Source organism: Macaca fascicularis, chromosome 15 (genome assembly GCF_037993035.2).
Source record: "Macaca fascicularis isolate 582-1 chromosome 15, T2T-MFA8v1.1".
Taxonomy (NCBI): Eukaryota; Metazoa; Chordata; class Mammalia; order Primates; family Cercopithecidae; genus Macaca; species Macaca fascicularis.
The window spans coordinates 116,371,699-116,385,445 of NC_088389.1; the positions used below are offsets into that span (position 1 = coordinate 116,371,699).

The window sequence follows — 13,747 nt, forward strand, 5'->3', positions numbered from 1 at the left end:
TAACAGATGTTGGTGATATTCTGTGGAGAACAGGGAATGCTTCTACACTGTTAGTGGGAGTGTAAATTAGTTCAGTCATGGTGGAAAGCAGTTTGGAGATTTGTGAAAGAACTTAGAACAGAACTACCATTAGGCCCAGCAATCCCATTACTGGGTATATACCTGCAGAAAAATGAATAATTCTACCAAAAAGGCACATGAACTTGTATGTTCATCACAGCACCATTCACAATAGCAAAGACCTGGAATCAACCTAGGTGTCCATCAATGGTGGATTGGATAAAGAAAATGTGGTACATATACACCGTGTAATACTACACAGCCATAAAAAAGAATGAGCTCTTCAAGACCAGCCTGGCCAACAGGGTGAAACCCTGTCTCTACAAAAAAATACAAAAATTAGCCGGGCATGATGGCGGGTGCCTGTAATCCCAGCTACTCATGAGGCTGAGGTTGGAGAATCGCTTGAACCTGGAAGGTGGAGGTTGCAGTGAGCCAAGATCTTGCCATTGCATCAAGTTTGGCAACAGGGAAAGACCCCATTTCAAAAAAAAAAAAAAAAGAGCTGGGCCAGGCACAGTGGCTCACGCCTATAATCCTAGCACTTTGGAAGGCTGAGGCAGGCGGATCACCTGAGGTCAGGAGTTTGGGACCAGCCTGGCCAAGATGGTGGAAACCTGTCTCTACTAAAAAATTTAGCTGAGTGTGGTGACTCACACCTGTAATCCCAGCTACTCAAGAGGCTGAGGCATGAGAATAGCTTGAACCCAGGAGACAGAGGTTGCAGTGAGCCAAGATCTTGCCACTGAACTCCAGCCTGAGCGACAGAGCAAGACACCGTCTCAGAAAAAAAAAAAAAAAAAAAAAAGGAGCTCATGTCCTTTGCAGCAACATGGATGCTGCTGGAGGCCAGTATCCTAAATTTAAAAAAAAAAAAAAAGCACACACACGAACAGGAAACCAAAAACTGCATGTTTTCATAAGTGGGAGGTAAATATGCGGTACTCATGGACATAAAGATGGGGAACAGTAAACACTGGGGACTACTAGAAAAAGGAGACAGAAAGGGGTGCAAGTGTTGAAAAGTGTTTATTGGATATTATTCTTACTACCCGGGTGGCGGAATCATTTTGTGCCCAAAACCTCAGCATCACACAATATACCCATGTAAAAAACCTGCACATGTACACCTGGAATCTAAAGTAAAAGTTGAAATTATAGATAAGAAAAAAAAAAACACACAGAGCCCAAGTAGTGAGGCAATGGTGGAATTAATACTCTGACCGCTGTCTCCTCTACACTCCCCTGGCTAAACCCGGCCAGCAGTCAGCTGATAAGGGAACATAGGTAACACAATCCTTGGCTTCCAGGAACGTTGAGAAAGGCAAAGAATGGCAGAGAATGAATCTTGGATGGTCAAATGGAAAACAACTAGCAGAGATACAAAAGAGTGTTCCCTTGAAAGAATAAAGAAAATAGACCACAGAAAAGAAGGAAAAAGTCAAGTATGACAGGAATCTTCAAAGGGAGTATTCTGTTACCCTTCACTCTCTTAGTCTTTCTTCTTGTAGTAGGTATATTCATTATTTTTCCCCTGGAGCCTTATTATTGTCCTCATTTCTGAACGTTTTCTTTAAGTATGAATGTTTTAACTGTCATAGATGATTTCAAACACATATAAAAGTAGAGTCATATAATAAACTCCCGTTATACCACCCAGTTTCAACAATTAAAAACGTTTGGCCAATCTTCTCTATAATTTGACTCTTTCCCACTACTCAGATTATTTTAAAGCAAATTCCAGACTTTATACATACATATTTCATACATATAATAAAGATGACAACTCTTTAAAACACAGGTATAAGATCTTTATCAAACCTTAAAAAAGTGAACCATATTTAGCAGCTGAATATCATCAAATATGCAGTCAGCTTTTACAGGTTCCTGATTTCCTTACAGAATTTGTTTTTACACTTTATTTTGTGAATCAGAGTCTCAATGAGGTATATATATATAGTTATATATATATTTGTTGCCCAGGCTAGAGTGCAGTGGCATGATCTCAGCTTACTGCAACCTCTGCCTCCTGGGTTCAAACGATTCTCCTGCCTCAGCCTCCCAAGTAGCTAGGATTACAGTCTCCCACCACCATGCCCAGCTAATTTTTTTGTGTTTTTAGTAGAGATGGGGTTTCACCATGTTGGCCAGGCTGGTCTCAAACTCCTGACCTCAGTTGATCCGCCTACTTCGGCCTCCCAAAGTGCTGGGATTACAGGTGTGAACCACTGTCCCTGGCCAAGGTCCATATATTTTAACTGGTTGATACATCTTTTAATCTTTATGTCCCCCTTCTATTTTTTTTTCCTTTTTCTTTTCTTGTTTTTTAATATGCCTTGCAACTCAACTTTTTTTGGTCAAAAACAAAACAAAACAAAAAACAAAATAAGATTGTCTTCCGCAGGCTAGATTTTCTGGTTGCATCCCTAGGGTTTTTTGTTGTTGCTGATGTTGTTTTGAGATGGGTTTTTCCTCTGTCACCTAGGCTGGAGCACAGTGGCACAATTACAGCTCACTGCAGCCTTGAACTCCTGGGCTCAAAGGATCCTCCTACCGCAGCCTCCTGAGTACCTGGGATTAGAGGCACGTGCCACCATACCTGACTAATTTTTTAAAAGTTTTTGTAGAGACAGAGTCTCACTGTGTTGACCACACTAGTCTCAAACTCCTGGCCTCAAGCAACCCTTCTACCTCAGCTTGCCAAAGTGATGGGATTACAGGCGTGAGCCACCGCACACCAGTCATAGGGTGTCATTTAACACATTCCTCTAACCTTTTCACTGGAGTTTAATTTGAAGTCTTGATCAGATTCCCTTTTTTTTTTTTTTTTTTTTTTGAGAGGGGGGGTAAGACTGTTTCACAGGTGGTGCTACCTCTACCTTCTTCCCACAGGAGGCACTGTGTCTAGTTGCGTGTGTGTGTGTGTGTGTGTGTGTGTGTGTGTGTTAGCAGTTGATGATGACAGCTGCCTATGTTGATTAATTTATTGGGAACTGAAAAACGGTGATGCTCTAATTTTACCATTCTTCTTTATTTATTAGAGGGAATATAACTATAAAGAGAAACTTCTCATCATCAACTACTTGGTTACCCTGTGGTACCAGCAATATAAGAAAGACAAAATAAATGCTTCATTCTTTTCCCTTTACCAGTTTTCAGCATAATGAGTTAGTTTCCTAACATCCTCCAAAAATGACCAATGGTATTTTTTTCTTTAGCGTCATTATGAACTCATGGATTTTAAACATATTTGAATATTTTAAATAATATTGAAATATTTGAGGTATTTCAATCCTTTGAAGCTATTATTATACATGTTAAAATTTCTCCTGCTTTGGCCAGTGGGAGTCTGTTAAAGTTGGTTTCAGGTTCCTTTAATGAAACCCTAATAGTCTTTGATAGCTTTGTTGTTGTCTGGTATTGTAAGATATTCCAGCCTCCTCTTTTACTTTCACTGCCCCAAACATGGAATCAACCATTTTGCCAAGATGTCGTGGTGCGCTTTCCTAGTCAGTAGGAAAAAACCCAGAGACAGTGACCAGCTGAAGAGCAACGAACACCTGAAGTGGCCAGATTGGGGTCTTAAAATAGCATTTTTTCAGTAAATCATTGCTTCTAGGCATTGTAAAATGTGCTAGAAAATGATGGTAAGTTGCAGAAATTGACACAAATTCCTCTCCCTCCTGCGTACCCCATGTCTCTTCGTAATGCGGTTTTGACACTTCTACCATTGAGAGGTCGAGTCTCTTTACCCCTTGAATCTGCAGTTGGCCATGTGATTTGATTTGGCTGATGGAAAACAGCAAAGGTGACAAAAGCAGAGACTTGAAAAACACACGTGGCCGGGCGCGGTGGCTCAAGCCTGTAATCCCAGCACTTTGGAAGGCCGAGACAGGCGGATCACAAGGTCAGGAGATCGAGACCATCCTGGCTAACCCGGTGAAACCCCGTCTCTACTAAAAAATACAAAAAAAAAAGAAAAAAAAAAAACTAGCCGGGCGAGGTGGTGGGCGCCTGTAGTCCCAGCTACTCGGGAGGCTGAGGCAGGAGAATGGCGTGAACCCGGGAGGTGGAGCTTGCAGTGAGCTGAGATCTGGCCACTGCACTCCAGCCTGGGCAGCAGAGCGAGACTCCATCTCAAAAAAAAGAAAAAAAAAAAAAGAAAAACACAGGTGCAATGGGGCTGGCTCAACACACTGCTGGAAACAAGCCTTGATTATGCTCCTAGAGACTAAAACACCACATGGAGAGAGGCACCTGCCATCCTAATTGTCCCAGCTGTAGCACAGATGTGAATTATGCCATCCTACACAGTCTGTCCACAAACTAGCCAGCCAAAACTATAAACTAGCCAGCTGACCCACAGAATAATGAGAAATAAAAATGTTTCTTGTTTTAAGCCATTAAGCCTTGAGGTGGTTTGTAAAACCCCAAAAAAGCAAAAGCTGACTGATAAAAAAATATTTTTTCTTTATTTAAATTATTTTATTGTTGTTGTTTTTAAGTTCTGGGGTACATGTACAGGATGTGCAGGTTTGTTACATAGGTAAACCTGTGCCATGGTGGTTTACGCACCTAACAACCTATCACCTATGTGTAAAGCCCAGCATGCATTAACCCTTTTCCCTAACGCTCTTCACCCCCACTCCCTGCCCTCCCCCGGCAGACTCCAGTGTATGTTGTTCTGCTCCCTCTGCCCATGTGTTCTCATTGTTCAGCTCCCACTTGTAAGTGAGAAGGTACTGTCTTTGGTTTCCTGTTCCTGCATTAGTTTGCTGAGGATAATGGCTTCTAGCTTCATTCATGTCTCTGCAAAGGACATAATCTCATTCTTTTTTATGGCTGCATAGTATTCCATGGTGTGTATGCACCACATTTTCTTTATCTAGTCTGTCATTGATGGGCATTTGAGTTGATTCCATGTCTTTGCTATTGTGAATAGTGCTGCAGTGAACATACACGTGCATGTATCTTTATCATAGAATGATTTATATTCTGGATTGCTGGGTCAAATGGTATTTCCTGTTCTAAATCTTTGAGGAATCACCACACTGTCTTCCACAATGATTGAACTAATTTACATTCCCACCAACAGTGTAAAAGCGTTCCTAAAAAATATGTATTTTAAAGATAAAATATGTGTTGACATTAACACTTTAAACTAAAACCCAAATCTATAGGATGTTTATTTTAAGCCCTTTATTGATCTTTCACTGAAACTTCTTTCTCCTACTCTAAAAATTCCAATTGTAAACAAAATAAACAGAATAACTCATTTGTTTTATCTCAATCTACATACACAGAGGTCTCAGAATGATAATACTAATACAACCTCTGTCACAGGTTGCATTTTCTGGAGTAGACACTGAGATGGAATTTGGGGTGCAACATGAGAAAGAAGGGGGGATGAGGAAGAATTGAGCAGAAGACAAATCAACATGATACCGTGTGATCAGGCCATTCAAATCTTTGGCCAACCTAGCAGGGAATTCTGGAATGATGAATACCCATCATAGATGTCTCATGTTGGGCCAAACTGCTCAGACTTTATATTCTTGTCATACTTGATCACCAGATGTGGGCCGTACCAGGAAGCTCATGACTTCACGCATGGCAACTCTGCATATGATATCAACCCTGGAGGAGCTAATAGTCTGAGGCTGTCCACTCCCAGCAGCAAGAAGCTCTTCCCCGCAGGAGGATCTGAGCAGCACTTTTCCATGTCCACCACAGTCTCCAAAATACAGTTCCCGAGAACAGGATTATTTTTATACATCTTTTTGTCCTTATGGTACATAATGCCTCTAGGTACATGCAATCAAACTATTGAACAGATGATCCTCAACTCGATGGTTCAACATACCAATTTTCAACTTTACTATGGTACAAAAGCTATACACATTCAGTAGAAACTACACCCCAAATTTTGAATTTTGATCTTTTCCCAACCAGCAATATGCGGTACAATATTCCCTGGAGATGTTAGGCAGTGGCCATGAGCCATAGCTTCCAGTCAGCCATGCCATCACGAGGGTAAACAAATTCTGCACTCTGCAGTGTACTGTATTCAATAAATTACATGAGATATTAAATATTGTAAAGCATACTTTATGTTAGATAATTTTACACAATTATATATAATGTAAGTGTTCTGAGCACTTTCTTTTTTTTTTTTTTTGAGACGGAGTCTCACTCTGTCCCCCAGGCTGGAGTGCAGTGGCACCATCTCCGCTCACTGCAAGCTCCGCCTCCCGGGTTCACGCCCTTCTCCTGCCTCAGCCTCCCGAGTAGCTGGGATTACAGGCGCCCGCCACCACGCCCAGCTAATTTATGTATTTTTAGTAGAGACAGGGTTTCACCATGTTAGTCAGGATGGTCTCCATCTCCTGACCTGGTGATCCACCCACCTCCGCCTCCCAAAGTGCTGGGATTACAGGCGTGAGCCACCGCGCCCGGCTGAGCACGTTTAAGGTAGATGAGGCTAAGCTATGATGCTCAGTAGGTTAGGTGTATTAAATGCATTTCAACTTACAATGTTTTCAACTTATGATAAGTTGATCAAGATGTAACCTTGTGTTAGGCCGTTCTTGCAATTCTATAAAGGAATACCAGAGACTGGGTAATTTATAAACAAAATAAGTGGGCTGGGCGCAGTGGCTCACGCCTGAATCCCAGCATTTTGGGAGGCCGAGGCGGGCGGATCACGAGGTCAGGAGATCGAGACCATCCTGGCTAACACGGTGAAACCCCATCTCTATTAAAAATACAAAAAATTAACCCGGCGTGGCGGAGGGAGCCTGTAGTCGCAGCTACTCGGGAAGCTGAGGCAGGAGAATCGCGTGAACCTGGGAGGCGGAGCTTGCAGTGAGTCCACATCGCGCCCATTGCACTCCAGCCTGGGCGACAGAGCGAGGCTCCGTCTCAAAAACAAAAACAAAAAACAAAACAAAACAAAATTAAAAAAACCCAGAAAATAAGTTTAATTGGCTCACAGTGCTGCAGGCTATACAAGCATGGCACCAGTATTTCCTCAGCTTCCGGGGAGGCCTCAGGGAGCTTTTTACTAATGACAGAAGGAAAAGTGAGAGCAGCCACGTCACGTGGCAAAAGCAGGTGCAAGAGAGACAGTGGGGGAGATGCCACACACTTTTAAACAATTTGATCTTGTAAGAATTCACTTACAATAGTGATGACAGCACCACGCTATAGGGGAGGCACCCCCATGACTGAAGCCCCTCCCATCAGGCCCCACCTTCAACACTGGAGATTACAGCTCAGCATGAGATTTAGAGAGGACAAAATCCAAACTATATCAAACCCCATCATAAGTTGAGGAGCATCTGTTTTTTGTTTGTTTGTTTGGTTGGTTGGTTTGGGTTTTTTTTTTTTTTTTTTTTTTTTTTTTTTGAGACGTAGTTTATCTCTTGTTGCCCAGGCTGGAGTGCAATGGCATGATCTCAGCTCACCGAAACCTCCACCTCCCGGATTCAAGCGATTCTCCTGCCTCAGCCTCCCAAGTAGCTGGGACTACAGGCATGCACCACCACCCTGGCTAATTTTGTACTTAGAGACGGGGTTTCTCCATGTTGGTGAGGCTGGTCTTGAACTCCCAATCTCAGGTGATCCACCCACCTCAGCCTCCCAAAGTGCTGGGATTACGGGCATGAGCCACCGCTCCCGGCCAGGGAGCATCTGTAATTTCAAGACATTCATAACAACATCTCTCTCTGTAGTTATGCCATCAATTGGATCTCTTATTTTAAGTTCATTTGTTTGCATTTTAATTTTACATTTAATTTTATATTAAGATTTTTTTTTTTTTTTTTTTTTTTTTTGAGATGGAGTATTGCTCTTCTTGCCCAGGCTGGAGTACAATGGCAAGATCTCAGCTCACTGCAACCTCCGCCTCCCAGGTTCAATCTATACTTCTGCCTCAGCCTTCTGAATAGCTGGGATTATAGGCATGAGCCACCATGCCCAGCTAATTTTGTATTTTCAGTAGAGACGGGGTTTCACCATGTTGGTCAGGCTGAACTGAGGAGGCAGAGGCGGGCCTCCCAAGTTGGTCTCAAACTCCCGACCTCAGGTGATCCACCTGCCTCGGTCTCCCAAAGTGCTGGAATTACAGGTGTGAGCCACCGTGCCCAGCCATATTATGATTATTTTTTAAAAATTTATATGCTTCCAAAATCAAATATATAAACAAAATGTGTTTGAAGAAATTAGCTTTTCTCTGTCTCTGCTCTTCTCTTCCTCCCTATAGGTAACTATTTTTTAAATTTTAGTAGTTTGTCCTTCCATTTTATTGTTAATTTAAAACCATTTCACCAAGCAATTTAAAATAAAATAAATCATTTTGTTTGGTAATAAGAATATTAATCCTTACGTTTACCTAGAATTTCACAGTCTGCAGAAGTCCTCTTCAATTGACAATTGCATTGTATAAAAAGCTTCCAGAGGAAAATGTGCCACTGAGTCTCTGTATGGACCTATTCCCAAGTGAGATGTGATGCTAAAAGATGCACATTCTCCTCTTCTGAAAATTATGAAGACTTAGGAAAGTTGTGCTTTTTTGCCTCCAAGTCATCGCATAGGGGTGTGCATGCAAATGTATTGAAGCGAGCCCACTGAGAAATGAAGGTAGTGCCAGAGGTAGGATAATCAATGCTTCTTTCCAACTGTTATTTGACTCAGGTCCGTCTGTTCTTTCTTGGTTCCTCTCCAATAGCTAAATTAAATTTATAGGAATTTTAAATTCACTTCCACGATGCAGTCCATACAATTTGGAAAATGATTGCTTAGTGTTGTAGGAGATATGACAAAAGGCAAAGCCCAATGCTTGACTCTAGAAGCTCAGAATCAAGTGGATTTTTAAAAAGACATTTCAACAATCCAAACATTTGTGTTCATTGAAAACAGCTCTACTTTGCATAGAATTTATTTTCTGCAGAGCTTCATCTAATGGAAGACTTTGAACCAGGGTTTGAGAACAAATTAAGATGCTGCTGCTTTTTTGTCTACAGATTAATTGTGGAAAAACTGTCTTCTGACTTTAGGATTGTAGCCCTGGTTCTAGAAAGAGCTTCAGCATTATTATGCAGGGTAAGAGCAATAAGGTAATGTACAGGCAGTCCCTCCAATACAGAATGTTCCTACTATGAACAGAACCTAGAGGAGAAGAAGCTAAACATACTGTCAGAAAGACGTATGTTATATTTCCACATAGCAACAACTGTTTTCTCTTTGAGGTTTTTAACTAGACTCTCCAGAGAACCCCCTATAGAACAAAGATGGTTGGAACAGTTTCATGAATGATCGCTTAAAAATATACAAATTCACTAAATAATTTTTTATATCACAATTTACTTCTAAAGTAGCATAATTAGGAAAGAAACTTTAGAAAAGGCAAAATGATTTCACTGTTTTTTCAATGTTGTTAACTCTTTAGCAAGTGAAGGTTGCAAAGATCTGTCATTGTAACACATGGTTTATGAATAGGAAGATGTTGGTTCGGTGTTTTTAAAGGAGCTCATTGTAAATATACAGTTAAAATTTATGAAGCAAAATTACATGACCTTGAAAACGTTTACCTTCGAGCTGCTACAAACATAGTGATACTACTAATGCTATTTCCATACCACAAAATACTTTTTGAGTTTAGTGAATACTTACCTTGTACAAGACAGGGCGTTAGCAAACTATGACCTGCAGGCTAAATCCAGCCCACTGTCTGGATTTAGGATCTTCAAAAAGTAACGTCCTCATTACTATTCAGTCTCTTCATAGTCAGCTAATTTATTTTTCTTTTTCTGGCAATTTAAAGAGCTTAACTTTCTGGCTAGCTAACTTTTTTTTTTTTTTTTTTTTTTTTTTTTAAGACTGAGTCTCCGTCTGTTGCCCAGCCTGGAGTGTAGTGGTGCGATCTCAGCTCACAGCAACCTCTGCCTCCCAGGTTCAAGTGATTCTCCTGCCTCAGCCTCCTGAGTAGCTGGGATTACAGGTGCACACCACCACGCCTGGTTGATTTTATTTTAATATTTATATATTTTTTAGATGGAGTCTCTGTCACCCAGGCTGGAGTGCAGTGGCCCGATCGCGGCTCACTGCAACCTCCGCCTCCTGGGTTCAAGCGATTCTCCTGCCTTAGCCTCCCAAGTAGCTGGGATTACAGGCATGTGCCACCGCCACCACGCCCGGCTAATTTTTGTACTTTTAGTAGAGACGGGCTTTCACCATGCTGACCAGGCTGGTCTTGAACACCTGACCTCAGATGATTCATTCACCTTGGCCTCCCAAAGTGCTGAGATTACAGGCGTGAGTCACCGTGCCCAGCCTTTTAAAAATATTTTAGTAGAGATGAGGCTTCAACATGCTGGTCAGGCTGGTCTGGAACTCTTGAGGTCAAGTGATCGGCCCACCAAAAGTGCTGGGATTACAGGCCTAAGCCACCGTGACTGGCCCTGACTGACCAACTTTGATATGTATTAGGCATGGGGTCTGGAGTGAGCTTCAGATCCTGCCTATCAATGGCTTTACATTTTGAAATGATTGGGAGAAAAAAAATCAAAGGAAGGATGATATTTCATGGCACATGAAAATTATATATGAGATTCAAATGTCAGTGTCTGTAAAGTTTAATTGGAAATTTACCATGCCCATTCATTTATCTATTGTCTTTGCTTTTGCACTGTAACAGCAGAATTGAATTGTTGCAGCAGAGACCATATAGCTAACAAATCCTAGATATTTACCACCTGGACCTTTACAGAAAAAATTTCCAACCCCTGTACTAGGCAGAACAGGTGTGAAACATATACTGATGAGTCACAACAGACAAGATCCCTTGCTTCAAGAAATCTACCAACAAGACATTATCTCACTTTGACCAGGCGCGGTGGCTCACGCCTGTAAACCCAGCACTTTGGGAGGCCGAGGTGGGTGGGTCACCTAAGGTCGGGAGTTCAAGACCAGCCTGGTTAACACAGTGAAATCCTATCTCTACTAAAAATACAAAAAAAAAAAAAAAAACTACAAAAAAAAAAAACTGGGCATGGTGGCATGTGCCTGTAATCCCAGCTACTCGGGAGGCTGAGGCAGGAGAATCACTTGAACCCAGGGGATGGAGGTTGCAGTGAGCCAAGATCAAGCCACTGCACTCCAGCCTCGGCAACAAGAGCAAAAACTCCATCTGGAAAAAAAAAAAAAAAAAGACATTTCGCTTAAATCTCATAACAAGTCTGGAGATAGAGGTACAATTTTATCATTATCTTCATGAGGCAACTGAGGCATGTAATTATTGTACCCACAGGCAACTGAGGTACAGAGGTTAAAAAATCTTGTCAAAATCCACACAGATCACTGAGGGAGGCAGGATCCACAGCTCACTCCAGACCCCATGCATATGTATTCCCATTGATCAGCATTAGCCAGCTAAGAAGTTAAGCTCTTTAAATTGCCAAAGGAAAAAAAAAATAGATGCTGACTATGAAGTAAGTGAAATAGTAATAAAGATGTTATGATTTTTCTGACAGTTTTAGATTTACAGAAAAATTGAGCAGAGTCTACAGAGAGTGCTAATATGTGACCCCATCTCTGCACACAGTTGCCCCTTTTAGTAATATTTTACATTAGTATAGTGTTTTGTTACAATTAATGAGCTAATATCATTACTTTATTATTAACCAAAGTCCATAGTTCATTCAGATTTTCTTAGTTTTTCTCTAATATCCTTTTTTTCTTTCTTTTTTTCTTTTTTTTTTTTTTTTTGAGACAGAATCTTGCTCTGTTGCCCAGGTTGGAGTGCAGTGGCACAATCTTGGCTCACTGCAACCTCTGCCTCCCAGGTTCCAGCGATTCTCCTGCCTCAGCCTCCCAAGTAGCTGGAACTGCAGGTGTGCACCACCACGCCCAGATAATTTTTTTTTTTTTTAAATAGAGATGGGGTTTCACCATGTTGGCCAGGCTGGTCTTGAACTCCTGACCTCAGATGATCCACCCACCTCGGCCTTCCAAAGTGCTCTGATTACAGGCATGAGTCACTGTTCCCGACCTCTAATACCCATTTTCTGTTCCAGAATCTCATCCAGGATACCGCATTACATTTAGTTGTCCTATCTCCTTAGGTTCCTCTTGGCTGTGATGGTTTCTTAGACTTTCCTTGTCTTCAATGATTTTGACAGCTTTAAGCAGTACTGGTCAGCTACTTTTTAAAGCATGTTCCTCAATTTAAATTTAAATGGAATGTTTTTACAATGATGAGACTAAGGCTATGGGTGTGGGGATGGAAGACGACAGAGGTAAAGTGTCACTCTCCTTACATCATGTCAATGGTACAGACTGTCTGTGTGATTTGTGACTGCTGGTGTTGACCTTCATCACCTGGCTGAAAGAGGTTTGTCAGGTTTCTCCACTGGGAAGTTATTCTCTTTCCCCGCTTTTCCATGATGTATTATTGAAAGGAAGTAAAAATGTGCAGCCCACACTTAAAAGGCAAGAAATTATGCTCCCAGTCTTTAGAGTGAAGTATCTACTTACATGATTTTGAATTCTTCTTTACAGGACATTTGTCTCTTCTCTCCCATTTATTAATGTAGCCAATCATTTATTTAGATCAGTAGGAATTGCTGGGTATTTTTTGTACTTGGGTTATAATTCAATACTACTTCTTTTTTTCTCTAATTCTTCCAGCTTTGGCCATTGAGAACTCTTCTAGTTGGCTCCTGGGCCCCTTTGAAATGCCTTTTTTATTTTTTTGAGACAGAGTCTAGCTCTGCCGCCCAGGCTGGAGTATAGTGGCACAATCTTGGCTCACTGCAATCTCTGCCTCCTAGGTTCAAGCGATTTTCCTGCCTCAGCTCCCCAAGTAGCTGGGATTACAGGTGCATGCCACTACACCTAGCAATTTTTGTATTTTTTAGTAGAGATAGGGTTTCATTTGTTCATTTTTGAGAAATTCCTGTTTCTAGCACTACAAGATGCCCTAGGCTATTCATGTGTATATCCTGCCCAGTACTAGAATCAGCCATTTCTCCAAGTAGCCTGGTTTCTTCTACTAGAGAATGGTATTACAATAGAAACCAAGATCTGAACAGGCACTGTGTGCTACCTTGTTTCGTTTTAGGCCCTCTCAGCTGACAGAGCAAATAAATATATGTGTATATACTAATCTGTATGTGGTAGGCCAAGAACAGCCCCCTGAAAGATATCTACCTCAAATTCCTAGGAACCTGTGAATGTTACATTATTTGGAAAAATTGTCTTTGCAGTTGTGATTAAGGATTCACACTCAGCAACGTTTCCATTTTCCTTCCACTCACTATGCATTGTTGATTATGAACTCAGCAATATATAGTTAGACACAGCCTGTCTGACTTCTCTCCCAACCACAAGAAGGCCAACCCTGCACCTGTGGTCACTGACTAGTTGAACTTCAGATGGCTGAGCTAGCAGCCTTCCACAAAGATTGAATGAACCAGAAAGTTTCTGGGAAAGTAGAGAAGCTTTGAAAAATGAGAGAAATGATGTGAGATTAGTGAAAAGTGAGATATGGTAGATCTTTAAAGGTCTTGCAGCCAGGGAAAGAGAGAAACTTATAGTAGAGCAGGAAAGTTGAGACCGAGTTTAGATGGAGACCAGCTTCCATCCCAACTGAGGCTAGCCACCATGGAAGGCTCAACCATCTCAGAAG

The 13,747-nt window shown here is 41.4% G+C and overlaps 1 pseudogene; it reads left to right on the plus strand.

The window, feature by feature from the left end:
* The first annotated feature begins 3,548 nt into the window (after window positions 1-3,548).
* The window catches only part of LOC102146466 (prohibitin 1-like), a 42,746-nt pseudogene continuing 32,547 nt past the window's right edge, over window positions 3,549-13,747 (plus strand).